Source organism: Ceratotherium simum, chromosome 5 (assembly GCF_057802395.1).
Source record: "Ceratotherium simum simum isolate JZ-2026a chromosome 5, ASM5780239v1, whole genome shotgun sequence".
NCBI lineage: Eukaryota > Metazoa > Chordata > Mammalia > Perissodactyla > Rhinocerotidae > Ceratotherium > Ceratotherium simum.
The window spans coordinates 16,882,364-16,898,376 of NC_141904.1; the positions used below are offsets into that span (position 1 = coordinate 16,882,364).

The 16,013-nt window shown below is 39.7% G+C and overlaps 1 protein-coding gene across 3 annotated transcripts in view; it reads right to left on the reverse strand.

Moving 5' to 3' along the window:
- The window catches only part of PPP2R3A (protein phosphatase 2 regulatory subunit B''alpha), a 165,021-nt gene extending 163,553 nt beyond the window's left edge, over positions 1 to 1,468 (reverse strand). For 2 of the 3 annotated variants that reach the window (XM_087430533.1, XM_087430532.1), the window contains exon 1: positions 1,343 to 1,456. The gene's annotated coding sequence lies outside the window, so the exon portion shown is untranslated. Of the gene's footprint in view, positions 1 to 1,342 lie in introns of all 3 variants that reach the window. The other variant, XM_087430534.1, reaches the window with a different exon arrangement.
- Between the last annotated feature and the right edge of the window lie 14,545 nt (positions 1,469 to 16,013).

Genomic DNA, 16,013 nt, shown 5'->3' on the forward strand with positions numbered 1-16,013 from the left:
CTCATGCTATAAGTTCTTCTGCCAGAGAGGATAGGAGAGCCATTTGGATGCAATAAATATGAATAAATTGTCTATATAAATTAGGAGTGGTCTACAGATTTTTATAAGGCTTTCACTAAAAGTCATGGATACTACTGAAAGAAATGAGATTGAGATCATTTTTAATGGCAATACCAAGAAACAAAACTGGCTTGTACTGCAACACAAGCCTGCTGCATCCTGAGCTGGATGCACATGCTCTGACCTAGTATGGCAATTCTTAGGGTCTCAGCACTGGGTGCTCTGTTTACCAGAAACTGAGGCCTGGGGCTAATGAAGAACAAAGAAAAATGCCTGGCACCAAAGGTTTGGGGGATGTTTTGTACGTAAATGATTTGAGGAGGAACACTTCCTCAGATTTTGGAAGGCACCACAAATCACTCTTTTTTGCCTACGTGTTAAGAACTTTTATTTCGTGTTTTCAGACCATTTCCTAATAAGAAAATACCGTATAATTTACAAACGGCAATTTATCCTCCCTTACATTTGCTGACCATTAAAACTGGATAAAATGTCCTTAAGCTTTACCAGAGTCGGAGAACTGGGAATAATGTGAGCACAACAGAGTTCAGATGCAACATCAACTCCAGGCCCGGCCAGCTGGTTTCTATCGAGAGGTGCCCCAGGAGAAAGGCCCTCAGAGGCGGCGGCTGGGGTCGGCGCGGGAGTGACAGTCGCTGCGGCGGCCGCAGGGCAGGGCCGGGGTCGGCCGGGCCTCCGTTTACCTTTGTTTCAGGTACTCCCGCTCCCAGCCCGGCCCGGCATCCCGCCCGAGGCCCCGAGCTGGTGACACATCCTTCTTTGGCCAAGTCGGGCCAAGGTTGGGCAGGGGGCGGGGAAGGAAAATAAAGCCTCAGCGCCTAACGACGTGACTCTCAGTTCTTCCAAAACGTTGGCATTTGTTTCTCTGCCAAGCTTTCCTGTTAACAAGTTCTCGAGGGCTGTGCGGGCGAACTGGCCTAGGAGCCCCGAGGTGGGAGGGACCAGGCCGTCCCCCGCCTTCCCTCCTCTGTGGGCGCCCCCGGGGCAGGCGCTTTCCACACCTCCCGGGCTGCCAGGCCCGGGGCCGAGCTGGGCGTGCAGACGCGGCCGCAGCGCCTCGAACCCCGACTTCCAAGGCTCCGCCAGCCGGGCCAGAGCTCCCCGGCCCCGCCGGCCCCTCCGGCCAGGCCGGTCCCCGCCCCCAGGCTCCGGCCCCGCCCGCCCGGGCCTCCGCGCGCCGCCCCCCGGCCTCGCCACCACCCTCGGGCCGGGCAGGGGGCGCGAGGGCTCCAGGCCGCGCGGCGGACGTCCCCGCGCCTACCTCAGCGCTCGCGGCTCCTCCTCTGGCGGCGGCCTCGGCTCGCACACAGCGCTCGCCGCCAACACTCCCAGCGACGCGGGATCTGGGGCTGCGAGCGCGGCGCGTGAGGAGCAGAGGCCCGAGCGCGCCCCGCCCCGCCGCCCGCGCGCCCCCTCCTCTCTCTCGTCCCCACCCTCTGCCGCGAGCTCAACGCCCCGCCCCGCCCCGCCCCGCCCGCCAGCCCGCCAGGCCCCGCCTCCCCCGCCAGCCCCGCCCGCAAGGCTCCGCCCAACCGTCGGCCCGAGCCCGGAAGGGGGCCGCCAGGGGCGCCGCGAGAGCCGCAGCGGCTGCTGCTGGTGGCGTCCCGTGTATGGCGGCTCCGCGGGGACGTGGTTTGTAGTGCTTACTAGTATTTGGCGGATGCGAATCTCTCTCGGATTTATTGTGTGGTTGTTATTATTATTATTGGTATCATTATCGTAGTTATTGTTTTCGTCATTAGTTGTTTTGCCCTCCTCGAGCAGACTGGATGGTTCCATTGAGGCCAGAGGGGGTGGACAGGTAGCCCTCGCCACTGGCTTGAGACTCGCGGTCACTCTGATCCTCCCAGCGGCCGCACCTGCACCACGTTTCGTTGTGAAGTAGTAGACAAGTTGTGTGAATTTTGAAGGAAGAGATATTTATTTTCAACTGTTATTGATAAATATAACACAAATACGGAAAGCCATGTAAAACCAATGCACAACTTAATGAATTATTCTGAGACATACACCTTTATAACCTCTCCCCAGATTTAACGCCACTGAAAATGGTCTGGCTTAAAACAAAACCTCATCAATAGCCATGAGGACACAGCCTGGGAAGGGCCTCCTAGAATTGGCCTCCTAGTAACTGCCACAGGAACGCAAAGGCCCATAACCATATGCTCTCCAAGAACATGTTTGTAAAATGGAAATTTCCCCAGAATTAGGAACCTCCAATTAAGAGTGTACTGGTAAATTCTTAATTAAAAAGATAAATCAATAAATATATACGCATATAAATATCTTAATAAATGAGTCAATCATGAGATTGAACAGCATGGGTAAGGAGCATCTAAGAGTGGGGGGTGGGAAGTATATAAAGACTTAAAAATAGCCAAGGATTAGGTGGCCTGTGAGGATTGGTTTTGGGCACGTGGGCTATCCTCACTCTGTGTCACTAGCACCTAGCACAGCACCAGGCATATAATGGATGCACTGTTTATATTCTTAGTGCAAAGAAAAAAAGAAAATATATATAAAATCACCCAAAACAGGCTCTGCCTGCTGAACAATTTCATCCAAGGTCAATTTTCAGTTGCTAAAATGATGTGCTCTGTGAGATGCCTTGATGCCTTGGAAAGAAGTCATTATACTTTAAACTTTATACTGCTTTCCGGTTTTAAAAAAGCCCTTTCAGGTGCATTACCATATCTTATTTGAGACTTTTAGAGCAGTCCTGTGAGAAAGGCAGGGCAGGACAGAAAGACTTTGCAAAGATCACAGTACAATGCATACCTGTAAGAAGAGGAAGTACATGGTGAACTAGAACAATTTCAGCGCTGCTGACCCTGCCAATCCCTGCTGGATTCCTGGTTTGTCTTGACAGTTTTATTGCCTGTGTTTTTACGTTAGGACTTCTTTGCCATACATTTATATGGAGTATGACTTGAATTTATAAAGGACACAACACCTAACTGGAAATTTGATTCAATATGATGGAGTCAGCCTCTCTGTCATGAGCACCTTGGTGAATTAGGGCTACTGAGCTGCCAATTCACCATCATGTTTTGAGCACCCTGGCTCTGTGGTTGGTGGCGGGAATATAAAGAACAGAAAATGAATAAGACACAATCTTTGCTCTCAAGGGTTTATGGCCCAGTTAGGGAGAAAGATTTGGAAATAAATGTGTTAAATTTATTTGGATGGTAGGGGAACAGTCCTGAGCATAACTAATTCTATTAGTTGTAGGGAGAGAGTAGGGCAAGTCTTCTCAGAGAAGAGAACATCTGATTTTTTTTTTAATTATGGAAAAATATCAAATATTGCAAAAGTAGAGAGGATAATATAATGAGCTACTATGTACTCATTACTCAGTTTCAACAATATTAATACAACATTATATTATTATATAATTATTATTCCCATAGCCAATGTATTCCACCTGTACTCTCACTTTCTCTTTCCCTCTCTGGATTATTTTGAAGCAAATAACAAGCAGCATATTATTTCACCCATAAATCTTTCACTGTGTATCTCTAAACAATATGATCTATTTTTTAAAACAACCACAAAATCATTAAAATATCTTTAAAAATTAACAATTTTTTAACATCTAGTCAGTGTTCAGATTTTCCTGGTTTTCTCATAAAAGTTTAATATAGTTTATTTCTTCAAGTCAGAATCCAAACAAGATCTTTACATTGCATTTGGTTAAAATCTCTTAAATTTTTTATTTCCTTGCACTTTATATCTCATACGTTATATGTTGAAGAAATTGATTGTTTATCTGGTGGAGTTTTCCACATTCTGCATTTTGCTGATTGTGTACCTGTAATGTTGTTTAACATGTTCCTCTACCCCTGTATTTCTCATAAAGTGGTGATAGAACTAGTGACTTGATCAGATTTAGGAAAATACACTCCATAATAAAGAGAAAAGTCAATCAATCAAAAACAGACCCCAAACTGTCACAGATGTTAGAATTAGCAGACAAGGACATTAAAACAGTTACTGTGGGGCCGGCTCAGTGGCGCAAGTGGTTAAGTGCGCGTGCTCCACTGCGGTGGCCCGGGGTTCGCGGGTTCAGATCCAGGGCGTGCACCAACGCACTGCTTGGCAAGCCATGCTGTGGCAGCGTCCCATATAAAGTGGAGGAGGATGGGCATGGATGTTAGCCCAGGGCCAGTCTTCCTTAGCAAAAAGAGAGGAGGATTGGCGGATGTTAGCACAGGGCTGATCTCCTCACAAAAAAGGAAAAAGAAAAAGAAAAAACAGTTACTGTAACTGTATTCCAAATGTTTAAAAAGTTAAGCAGAGACCTGGGATATAAAAAAGACCCAAATTGTACCTGTAGAAATGAAGATTATAATGTCTGAATAAAATACACTGATAGGATTAATGGCAAATTAAACATTGCCAAATAAGAGATTAGTGAACGTGAAGTCACACCAATAGAAATTAACCAAAATGAAACATACATACTAAAAAAAAGATTTAAAAAATTGAAAAGAACATTGATGACCTGTGGGACAACTTCCAGTAGCCTAATATGTGTGTAAATGGACTCTCCAAAGGAAGATGGGGACAAAAAATATTTGGATAGTGGACAAAAATTTCCGAAATTGACAAAAACCATATGCTAACAGATCTAAGAAATTCAACACACTCTAAATACAAGAAACATAAAGAAAACCACTTGAAGGTGCATCATAATCAAATTGCTCGAAATCAGTATTACAGAGAAAAATCTTAAAAGTAGCTAGAGAAAATGACATGTTATGTACAGAGGAACAATGAAAGGATGATAGATCTCTTGCTAGAAAAAATGCAAGCAAGAAGATAGTGGAGCAATATCTTTAAAGTACTGAAAAAAAAATCTGTCAGTCTAGAATTCTATTCTCATTTAAAGTATCTCTCAAAAATGAAGGTGAAATGAATACTTTTTCAGATATACAAAACCTAAAAAAATTCATCATAGCAGACCTGCACTACAGTAAATTCTAAATGAACTCCTCCATGCACAAGAAAAATAAGACCAGATGGAATTATGGATCTACAGAAAGGAAGAGCACAAAAATGGTAACCATGTATAAATATACAAAATCTTAGAATTATTGTTAAAATCTCTTTAAAAGATAATTGACTATTTAAACAAAAATAATAACAATGTATTATGAGTATGATTGCCAGATAAAATACAGGATGCCTAGTTAAATTTGAATTTCAGATAATGTTACTTTTTAGTATAAGTATCTCTAAATATTTTATAGAACATACTTATTTTATAAAGTTATTCATTATCTATCTGAAATTTAGATTTAACTGGATGTCCTTTATTTTTATTTGCTAGATCTGGAAACCCTAATTTTGAGATTTATAACATACATAGGTAAAATGTATGACAAAAGTAGCAAAAAGACTAGGAGAGAAAAAAAAATACACTGCTGAAAGTTTCTTTGTATAATTTCACTTGAACATAGATTTTGATAAGTTAAAGATTTATACTATAAACCCTAAAGCAACTACTAAACTAAGAAGACAATAATAAGTTAATAAGGCAACAAAGGAGTTAAAATGTAAACATAAAAAATTCAATTAATCTAAAAGAAGATAGAAAAAGAGGAAAAAATAATAAAGAGATTGAAAATATAGAAAAAAATTCACAAGATGATAGACTTAAACCAAACCATATCAATAATCACACTATATGTAAATGGACTAAACACCCCCAATTAAAAGGCAGAGACTGATTAAAAAAAGAAGACCCAACAATATGCTGCTTACAAGAAATGCACTTTAAATATATAGACACAAATAGGTTAAAAGTAAAAGGATGGGACAAGATTTACTATGCAAACAAAAGAAAACTAGTCAAAAGAAAAGATTTCAGAACAAAGAATATTACTAGGAGTAAAGAAGGTCATTTCATAATGATAAAGTAGTCAATTTGTTAAGGGGACATAACAATTCTAAATGTTCATGCACTTAATAATAGAGTTTCAAAATACTTGAAGCAAAAATATCTAGAAGCAAGGAGAAATAGATAAATAAATCCACAATCATAGTTGTAGATTTCAATACCTTCCTTCCAGTAATTGATAGAACGAATTGACAGAAAATCAGCAGACATAGAAGACTTGAATAAAACTATCAGGCAACTTTACCTAAATGATATTTGTAGGACACTTATCCAATAACAGAATTCACATACTTTCCAGGGGCACATGGAATATTTACCAAGATAGATCAGATTTTGTACCATAAAAAAAATTTCAATAAATTTAAAAGAATTCAAGTCATACAACTATGCTCTCTGACCACAATAGAATTATATTGGAAACAAATAACATGTCTAGAATTCAGTATATTCCCTCCTTCCTCTCCTAACTCCCAAAGCTGGTCCTCCTCCCATGTTCCTTTCTTGTCTTAGATCAAGATCCCATTATCCACACAGTCACTTAAGCCAGAAATTCTTAATACCTCCTTCTTCCTCATATCTCTTGTAGAACAAATCTCCAAGTTCTGCTGACTTCTTTCAAATTGTTTCTCAAAACTGTTTGCTCCTCTCTGCCTCTATCACTGCTGCCTCAGTCATCAGTAGTTCAGGTCATCACCACCTCTCTTTGTGGGCCTGCACCAGCCACCTAACTGGTCCCTCTGCCTCCCATCTTGCCTCCCCTTTAACTCACTTTCCACATGTGGCTTAGTGTAGTGAACAGTCTGCCACATTTTTATAGCTTCTCAGCATCTATTGAATAGCTTTCCTTCAGTTAGGGAATCTACTATTAGGAGTCCTGACTTCCAAAGTGGGAGCCGGAACTCACTTTCCCCACCTCTTTTGCAGCTAGGGGAGGGTATATGACCTAGGCTCTATCAGATGTTCCACAAAAGATTTTAATTAAGAAAAGCACAGGGCCGGCCCCGTGGCTTAGCGGTTAAGTGCATGCGCTCCGCTGCTGGCGGCCCGGGTTCGGATCCCAGGCGCGCACAGACGCACCGCTTCTCCAGCCATGCTGAGGCTGCGTCCCACATACAGCAACTAGAAGGATGTGCATCTATGACATACAACTATCTACTAGGGCTTTGGGGGAAAAAAAAATAAATAAAATAAAATTATTAAAAAAAAAAAACAAAACAAGTTTAAAAAAAAAAAAAGAAGAGCACAATGTGAAGAAGCAGGACATCCACAACAGAATAAAGTCTTTAGATATATGTGCAAAAGATTCCAGAGAGATTGTTTTCCTGCAGGGCGTATGTGATTATTCCGGAAATCTGTAAAGTTTGAAGTTTGTCTGATTTTCTTTCTTGTCTTTCTTTCTTATCTTTCCTTCTTTCTTTTCCTTCCTTCCTTCCTTCCTTCCTTCCTTCCTTCCTTCCTTCCCTCCCTCCTTCCTTCCTTCCTTCCTCTCTTTCTCTCTCTCTCTTTCTCTCTCTCTCTCTTTCTCTCTCTCTCTTTCTCTCCTTCCTTCCTTCCTTCCTCCCTCCCTGCTTTCTTTCTTTCTTTTCTTTTCTTTATCTTTCTTTCTCTCTCTCTTTCTTTCCCTCCCTCCCTCCTTCCCTCCCTCCCTTCTTTCCTTCCTTCCTTCCTCCCTCCCTCCCTTTCTTTCTCTCCCTCTTTCCTTCCTTCCTTCTTCCTTCCTCTTTAACAGCTTTATTAAGACATAATTCACATACCATATAATTCACCTATTTAAAATGTAAAATTCAAGTGTTTTTTATTATATTCATAGAGCTGTGCAATTATCATCAAAATCAATTTTAGAAAATTTTCATCAACCCAAAAAGAAACTCCATACATGTTAAGCCACTATTCATTTTCACCCATCCTCCCTCCCAGCCGTAGGGAACCACTGATCTACTTCCTATATCGATAAATATTCTGGACATTTCATATAAATAGAATCATATAACATGTGGCTTTTGTATCTGGCTTCTTTCATATATGTAGCATAATGTTTTCAAGGTTCATCTATGTTGTACTGATCCATGTATCAGTACTTTATTCCTTTTTATTGCTGAGTAGTATTCTATTGTATAGCTATACTACAGTTCACTTATCCATTCATCTGCTCATGGCCATTTGGGTTGCTTCCAGTTTTTGACTATTACAAATAAGGCTACTATGAACATTCAAATAAAGTCTTTGTATAGACATATGTCTTCATTTCTCTTGGTTACGTATCTAGCAGTGGAATTGCTGGGTCATATGGTAACTCTATGTTTAAAGTGCTTGATTTTCCTTGCTTGAAGTTTAAGGAGATGTTTTTTGTGAGAACCAGGATGTGGGAGAAGTTGATTCTTTCATTATTTCATCATTTGAGTTTTTAATGTATGAGGCAAGCTTCTGTATACAGAAAGAAAGACAAAAAAAATGAAAACGCTAGAGCTACTTTTGTTTAATTAGTATCAAATTTATTAAAGGATCCAGTTTTTCTTAGGCTTTTAAGCTTAACTTTAAATCTTGTAATTTTATTCATAAATGTAGTATTCTATTATAACTTAAAATCAGTTTATACATATGATAACAGTTCCCTAAAAATTTATTATTAACTTGATTAAATTCTTAGATATTTCAAACTACAACTACTAATGTAATATATTTGATTCTTTAAAGCACTTCAAACATTCAACAAGCAAGCTTACAAGTCTAATCAATATTTCTAATTTACGAACCTAATAACTCAAAAGTTATAGATTTAGTACCTCAGATTCTCTGAAAAATTCTAACACAGTTTACAAACTTAATCAATTCAACTTTTACACATCTCAAATTTAAATCCCCAATCCACTACCAAGTAAATTCTTTTAAACATTCCAAATTAAAATCATAAGTCTAAATTCAACATTTCAAGCACTCCATCTGTGAAACAAAATACACCCAAATTGCCAAGATGATTAAAAAATAACTTATTCTTGAACTGAACACAAAAAGTGTTAAATCCTAGATTTGAGTCACTTCTTCACTTTTATTTGGAGACTGTGTAAGGTTGGCCAGTAGAAAAATTCAGCTGAAGTGAGGAATCATAAATACTTCATACACAGTTTAACATTTTAAGTTAAATGTTTAGAACATATAAATGTTTAGTTTAGAACATATATATTAATTTGCTATACTCTTTCTTTGAGTATGAGTCTGTTAATTGGAGTTCTAAGACATCTTCATTGCATAAACCACTCTCACATTATATCCTCTGTGATTTCTAGTTTGGATTATGTTAAAATGGAAAAAAACTTTAAGCCACTTGCAAAGCAATGTAAATGTAGATTGATTTTAGATTTTTACCTTTCCCCATGATCTTTCATTAAATATCTTTTCCACTCTTAGTTTAAGAATTTTTCTTTAGGAAGTTGCCATTAGCTAGTCTTTCCAAAGCATTCATCCTAATTTTTATACAAACCACTCTTCCTTTCTACACTTGTATTTCATGGGCTTATGTCATATTTAACTAATTTAGGTAATTATAATAACAAGCACAACTAACATCTGTAGGTTTGGGAACAAATGCAATGATTCTTGGTACGTATTATGCTCAACTGGTGGGAGCAGAAAATGGCAGTATACTAGTGAGGGACTAGCTGTAAGTACTCAGCTGTAAGTGTCCTGGGTATATTTTACAGAAGGAATGAAGAATGTTGGTTAATTTAGTAATTGAGCTAAGTGGAAGTTGGCTTAAAAAGCTTCTATCAGGGCCAGCCTGGTGACGTGGCGGTTAAGTTCACGTGTTCCGCTTTGGTGGCCCGGGGTTCACGGTTTCCGATCCTGGGCGTGGACCTACTCATGTCTCACCAAGCCATGCTGAGGCGGCATCCCACATAAAAGAAATAGAAGAACCTACAACTAGGATATACAACTATGTACTGGGGATTTGGGGAGAAAAAAGAAATAAGAGGAAGATTGGCAACAGATGTTAGCTCAGGGCCAATCTTCCTCAAAAAAAAAAAGCTTCTATCATTTCATGTTTTTAAAAACTGGGTTACAATTTACATACAATAAAATCTACGCTTTTAAGTGTACAGTCCTATGAGTTTTGACAAACACTTGCAGTTGTGTAACCACCACTACCATGATCAAATTGCAGAATATTTCTATCACCCCTCAAGATCTCCTTGTGCTACTCCTTTGTAGTCAATTCCTCCCTTCCTCGCCCCCAGCCCCAGTTCCTGGCAACCACTGATCTCTGTATAATTCTCTGGAGAGTCATCCAAGTTGTTGTGTGTATCATTAGTTTGTTCCTTTTTATTGCTGAGTAGTATCCCATGTTATGGATGTACCTCAGTTTATTTGACTATTCACCTGTTGAAGGACATCTAGGTAGTTTCCAGTTTGGGGCTATTATGAAGAAAAGCTACAAGGAACATTTGTGTACAGGTTTTCATGTGAACACGGTTTTCATTTATCTGTGCAGTGATATGTCATTGTGGTTTAAATTTTCATTTCCCTAATGGCTAATGACATTGAACTTTCATGTGCTTATTTACCATCCATATATCATTTTTGGTGAGATGTCTGTTCATGTCTTTTACCCATTTTCTAGTTAGATTGTTTTTTCACTGTTGAGTTTGAGATTTCTTTAGATATTCTAGATACTAGGCTTTTGTTGGATATGTGGTTTTCAAGTATTTTCTCTCAGTGTGTAGTAGCTTGTCTTTTTATTCTCTTAACAGAGTTTTCTCTGTAGAGTAGAAGTTTCTAATTTTGCTGGGGTCCAGTTTATCAATTTTTCCTTTTATGGATCGTGCTTTTGGTGTCAAGCCAAAGAACTATTTGCCTAGTCCTAGATCCTAAAGATTTTCTACTGTTTTCCTAAAAGTTTTATGGTTTTACATTACATCCATTATTCATTTTGAGTTAATTTTTTACACAAGATTTGAGTTTCATGTTGAGGTTCATTTTTTTTTTTTTTGCCTATGGATGTCCAATTGCTACAGCACTATTTATTGAAATGGTTATCCTTCCTCTACTGACTAGCTTTTGAACGATTGTCAAAAATCAGTTGGGCATCCCAGTAGCAACCAGTACACCTAGTGCCTAGATTGTGGTTTCTAATACCATTCTCCAGTAAAAGGAATAGAGCTATTTAGAAAAATGGTTGATTCTAGGCCTGGGGCAGGAAATACATAAGATGATCCTGGAGCATCTTGTAATATCAGAAAGTAAGAAAGTGGTTAAAGAAAATCCAAAAACACATTCATGGAGGTACATCAAAGGTGCACAGGACTCAACTGGAAGAGCTCCCAAAGGCCAAGTTGGAACAATTTCAGCCACAGAATAAATAAGTAGAATTGAATTATAGCCCAAAGTACAAAATAGATACCCATGAGTCCATATTGAGATAAATGATTGAATAATAAATAAATGGGAGAGAACAGACAAATCTCCCATACAGAAGAATTCCAAATAATTGATGCAGATACTCCACCCTCAAGGCGAGGAACATAACTCTCCACTCCTTAGGTGTGGGCTGTGCACAGTGACTTCCTTCCAAGTCTGGAAATAGGGGAAAAGTAATTTTACAGTGGAGAAAACTAACAAACACAACCTCAGCCAGGTGGTCAAACTCAACATCAACAGTCATAAATTGTGTTGATAATATTTACTCTTAAAACTATGTGATAGGGGCTGGCCCCGTGGCTTAGCAGTTAAGTGCGTGCGCTCTGCTACTGGCAGCCCGGGTTTGGATCCCGGGCGCGGGCGTGCACCGACGCACCACTTGTCCGGCCATGCTGAGGCGGCGTCCCACATACAGCCACTAGAAGGATGTGCAACTATGACATACAACTATCTACTGGGGCTTTGGGGAGAAAAAGGGAAAAAAAGGAGGAGGATTGGCAATAGATGTTAGCTCAGGGCTGGTCTTCCTCAGCAAAAAGTGGAGGATTGGCATGGATGTTAGCTCAGGGCTGATCTTCCTCACACAAAAAATAAATAAATAAACAGCTTTATAAAACGATGTGATAAAAACCTCACTTTACTTCTGTAATCTTCCTCCCGATAACCCATCACCCCAGTCTTATCAAGAGAAAAACATCAGACAAATTCCAATAGTGGGGCATCCTACAAAATACATGACCAGTACTCCTCAAAGCTGTCAAGGTCATGAAAAACAAGGAAAGTCTGAGAAATTGTCACAGTTGAGAGGGGCCTAAGGAGACACGACAACTAAAAACTAAGGAAATCTGAATACTCTATGACTAGTAGTTAATAATAATGTATCAATATTGGTTGCTTAATTGTAACAGATATACCATACTAATGTAAGATGTTAATAATGAAGGAAACTGGGTACAGGGCATATGGGGACCCTTTGTACTATCTGCTTAATTTTTCTGTAAATCGAAAACTATTCTCAAAAATAAAGTCTATGTAAAAAAATCAGTTGGGCATATTTGTATGTCTCTATTTCTGTGTTCTCTACTCTGTTGCATTGATCCCTTTGGCTATTGCTCTGCCAATAACACACTGTCTTGATTACTGTGTGGTATAGTCAGAGGGACAGCTATCTAGTAGGCCTTAATAATTGGGTGGTTTTTGCCCATTTTTATTGAGTTGTTTGTTTTCTTATTCTTGAGTTTTGAGAAAGTGCCAGTGTACTAGAGAGAAGCCCAAGTGCTCAGTGTGCCTTGGAACCAGTTTTAGGTTTTACAGAAGGAATGGAGAATGTTAGTTAGTTTAATAATTTGGTTAAGTGAAAGTTGGCTATAAAAGCTTCTATTATTTTTATTTCTAGATTCCTTTCCAGGATTGAAAGCATGCTTACCCAACTGAATTGACATCAGTTACTTGGAGAAGATGCAGGACCACCATATATTTACAGATTTGGGTTATCTGTTGGAAGTTAGGGCACTGGGCACTTGGGCTAGGTTCACCTTCCAGTATTATTCCTCTGAACCATACTTTGACAAGCTAGATCCCTTCTTATATAGTTGGGACTTTTACCAAGAGAATCCCTAAGCCCATGCCTTTCAGCTGGAATTTAACTTGTTTCATAACCTAGTAAATTGCATAGTCCCTAGCCATACCTAATGTTATACCTTTACCCTGTCCCCTTTTTTTGCCTAAAACTTTTTTCAAACATTTTTGGATTTGGGTTGATGGGATTCTGCACATCCCAGCTAGTCTGCAACTGCCTCAGGAAAGGGTATTTAACCTTATTTTCCCCCACAGACCTCTTTGGCAGTCTGATGAAGCCTATGGATCTCTTCTTAGAAATATATTCTAAAATCTATTTTATAAAATACATAGGATCACAAAGGAAACCAATTATTGAAATACAGTTATCAAAATATTATGACAAATGTGTAGTATATTTATATATACTTCTTTTTTTTTTTTTAATTTTTTCCCCCAAAGCCCCAGTAGATAGTTGTATGTCATAGCTGCACATCCTTCCAGCTGCTGCATGTGGGACGCGGCCCCAGCATGGCCGGAGAAGCGGCGTGTCGGCGCGCGCCTGGGATCCGAACCAGGGCCGCCAGCAGCAGAGTGCGTGCACCCAACCGCTAAGCCACAGGGCGGCCCTATATATACTTCTTTATTAACAGATTAAATATCAAGATCTAGTGACAAATTTAATTACTATCAGAATTTCAAAGTAATGATGAGCAAAAATGATATTTCAAGATATTTGCAACAACCGTAAAGTGAATTGAAGATATCTGTGAATTCTGCTAGCAATAAGGGCATCGGTACTACACACAGCTGTAGTTTATTGACTCCATTCATAATCAAAGGAAATGCTAGATGTTCAGTTAGAGGTTAGTGAAAATAAAGATGCAATTTTTTTCTCCACCCAAGTTCATGGCTTAATGGAATCCCATTTCTGTTCTGTGAGATTCTTCACCCTTTTCACATTTTACTTATTTGTCTCGTCTGCCACCATTTTCTGTTCACTTTTATTAATCCCTCTGGGATGAGTTTTAGAAGGAGATTGACGGGAGTGAGGGATACCAGTGTGTGCAGACTTGGCTCCTGGAACTGATGCCTGTCACACTGCCTCCCACCTCTCTGTTACTCCCACACTCAATGCTCTGCCTCCCTGGGCCCAGCCAGCTGTGGAGTGAAAACCAGCCCTAGTCACAAAGGGCTTGGACTGCTCATTGGTCGCCCTCTGTGCTTTGTGGATTTATCTGCAAGATCTATCCTCAGCTAGTTGTTCTCCCCTTACGATCCTGAAACTCGTCATCTTGGAAAAGTATTTTGCTTCAGACATCCTGAATCTGGGCAGGCCCTTTGGAAAGTGTGAGAATTCAAATTGTTTTCTAGTTCCAACCTCTATAAATCCTAGAAGGCAAAATAGAACTACACATTTAAATACTACTGATAAAGTAGAATATCGAAGACTTGGAGATGTAAACTAAGTGCTCAAGGATATAAGCAATATGTTGCCAGTATTGTGAAGCTAAACAATGAAGGCAATTATTTCATTAAAGTGGGGACAGCTGTTTAGCCTCTGCAACATTCTTCTCTCTTCAGTTACCAGTGCCTCGAGACAGGCAGGATAGTGGGACTTGCAGTGGTGAGAACAAGGCGAGTTGTCTGCCTTCGGCAACACTGCTGTTTTTACAGTGCTTTTCTTGCTGTGGGACTCTTGTTGATTTCTGCCCTAGAGGTCGAGGGCAGAGATGTTCCAGTTCTCTTGCTGAGTTCCCAGGGGACTGGGAGTGGACTGGATTCTGGCCAGGGCCATTTATTCTTGAAGAAATTAGAAACCAGTGGAATATTGCTCTGCTTATTCAGAAGGAGTAAGAAATAAACTAGCATGTGACAGGGCAAGGAAGTTTATCTCCATCTAGACAAACTTTTATTTTTATAGGTCCTATAGAGGTGATAAAAATGAAGGCCAGGAGAACAGAAATGGCTGGTAGTAAAATGTCAGAGACACAGGGAGAGAGAGATGGATAAGACAAGTTTTTGGAGAGAGAGATGGATAAGACAAGTTTCTGCCCAGCAAAGGTTGCTTTCATGTAGAGGAGTTAGGATTTTTCTCCCTTATTTTCTCTGACAGTTCTTTTTTCTAAAAAAAATTAAGAAATTTTAGAATATATAAAGCATACAGAAAAGTAGAGTTAATTACATAATAAACATCCATGTACCCACCATGCAGATAGGACAAACATTACAGGCACATGAAGGGAGAGGAAAGCTCTGATGAGCCAATGAAGGTGTTCAAAAGAGAAAGGATCCCCGTTAACCATCTTCCTGCCTCAGAGAATGTGAAGCAACCCAGCCAGGTAAGAACTGGTCTATCCCCTTCCTCTTCTCACTGCCAAGCCTCTACCATTTTGGGGGAGAACAAAACAGAAGGTAGTAAGTAGGCGAGGAAGACAGGTAGGGGGAGCAGAGAGCAAAAGGCCCTGCTTTGCTCTCCTACTGCAGGCTGCCCAGCCCCGGCTGGTAGAGGGATTTACCACTAAGTGAAGTTGTGAGTTTTGATTATTTCTGGGGATTATGCATTCTAATTGCTAAACTGAGAATGTGTTTGTGATTTAAAATGACTGTAGGACTTGTCCATTATTTAGGAGTGAACAGAAAAGCGATGGGACTCACAGAGTTTTTGTTCAGAAGCAGGGAAGGTGACTTCCACTGAATAAATGTTTAAAGGAAACTGTGGGAGACAAAGCCAAGTTGAGTTTGACTGCCAGGAGTCATGCTTGTTCCATATACCACATGGAAAGCATTTAACCAAATCTAAGACGCCATCGATATTAAGGCAAACCATAATTTTAGATCTAAGAAAGAAAAAAGTTGCTACCTATGATACATCAAAATTAATGCAAAACTCTATGATGAACAAAATAGCAAATTAAAAAAAAAAACAGGATCAGTATTACTGATTTTTCCTTTTGCCTCAAGCTTCAATGTGTCTCAGGATGCACTGTCACTAATCTTTATTTAAAATATTGATATTTTTTTCATCATAGTTTTTTTGCTTTAATTTTGGTTCTACAAA